The 1,989-nt window shown below is 32.0% G+C and overlaps 1 protein-coding gene across 1 annotated transcript in view; it reads left to right on the forward strand.

The window, feature by feature from the left end:
• Positions 1-1,989, forward strand: part of LOC107750190 (CXXC-type zinc finger protein 4) — an 18,074-nt gene that overhangs the window by 5,157 nt on the left and 10,928 nt on the right. The gene's annotated exons all lie outside the window — the stretch shown is intronic.

A 1,989-nucleotide genomic window follows, 5' to 3' on the forward strand; every position in this document is an offset into this window, starting at 1 on the left:
TAGGTAAGTGGTAGTATTAGTTCGTCAGGTGCTGGCGATATATATATATATAAACATACACACACCCACACACAAATCTATGTCAAAAATTATAAGGGAACTAATTATGTAAAATCTTACTATATACATATTAATCTATATCTATCTATCTATCTATCTATCTATCCATCATCTATCTATCTATCTATCTATCTATCTATCTATCTATCTATCCATCATCTATCTATCTATCTATCTATCCATCATCTATCTATCTATCTATCTATCCATCATCTATCTATCTATCGAGCAGGAAAAGATGGCGGAGGCATATCTCGGCGTTAAAGCGCTCAGCACATCACTGTACATGTCATCTCTTTATTGTTGGGCCTCTATGACGACTCCCATGTTGCTAGGCAACATGAATTACAATGACATGAAGTCCTGTGTTCTAGAATGAGGGAGGGGCTGAGATGCCTTCACTCTGCCTGAGATTTACATCACACACATCGCCTTTGAGTATGTGTGTGTGTGCGAGGAACAAAGACATATTGTCTTGCCATATATATATATTAGCCATCTATCTATCTATCTAACCATCTGTCTAGCTATCTATCTATCTAGCCATCTATCTATCTATCTAACCATCTGTCTATCTATCTATCTATCTAGCCATCTATCTATCTATCTATCTATCCCTCCATCCATCATCTATCTATCTATCTATCTATCTATCTATCTATCTATCTAACCATCTATCTATCCATCCATCCATCCATCCATCTATCTATATATATTTTAATGGAATTATGTATTTTATTATTAAATCTCACTATATATTTAGAAATCAGAGTATATAATTTATGTGTATATTCTAATTATAGATACACATACATATTTGAGAATTCATTATGTAAAACTGTAAATCCTAATCCATCTATCTATAAATGAAGAAACTAAACAAGACATATACACATTATATACTTATAAATCATAATATATATATATATATAAAGGCTAAAAAGGCATGAATATTTCCCTGCCAGAACCAGCAGTGTGCTGTAAATATAATGAGCAGGTTCTCACTGGTTTTTGCCGGCAAACCTGTGGTAAATTCACAGGACTAGTAAGAGCACAAAGACAGCAGCAGACGGCTCTGGATGCAAGAGAACGCTGGCTGGGATTTCAAGCATCATTAACTTAAGGCTTTATGGACTGCCATTAATTGTTTTAATTGAACTATTTTCCAGCTCACCAGGCAAATCATTTATCAAGAGAATTATAGGAAAAACCATCCGATTTTTAGGGCCGTTTTTTTTTTTTTTGGATTGTTAATTATTTTCAAAGCAATTCAGCACACTTTCTTCCCAACGTTCTCATGATGCTTGTGAATTATTGTGAATATGATGAATTTTACATTTCAGCTTGCTTACATTTTAAAAGCTGTTCCACAAATACTACCATAATGAATAAATACAATAAAATGTTTTGCGTTACCGTGATGACAATGACAATTTTGGAAGCACATTAATAAAAAAATTGTCATGAAAATGATGTTGCAATGCAAAACTGTTCCTAAAATATGCTTTTTTTAAGCATAAAATATATTTTCTGTTCATATTAATATTCATAATATTCAAATTTTGTTAATTTAAGTTTTATTTTGATTTCATTTCAGTTATCTTCAACAAGTAAAACAGTTGATATCAAATGTATCAGATACATTCATATCAAATAATTTCATTATTAATTACTTTAATATTCTAAATTTCATAAAAAATCAGTTATTACACACATAATCTAAAGCTAACCCACACAGTCACGTCTAATTAATCAATTGCCCTGTCCAAGTTAAACTATGTGACCCTTTGAATAATAAGCTTTCCATTGATGTATGGTTTGTTAGGATAGGACAATATTTGGCTGAAATACAACTATTTGAAAATCTGGAATCTGGAGTGTGTGTGTGTGTGTGTGTGTATGTGTTAGTGAGTGTGTGCGTGTGTGCGT

This window comes from Sinocyclocheilus rhinocerous, unplaced genomic scaffold (assembly GCF_001515625.1).
Source record: "Sinocyclocheilus rhinocerous isolate Xijiao unplaced genomic scaffold, SAMN03320098_v1.1 scaffold151, whole genome shotgun sequence".
NCBI lineage: Eukaryota > Metazoa > Chordata > Actinopteri > Cypriniformes > Cyprinidae > Sinocyclocheilus > Sinocyclocheilus rhinocerous.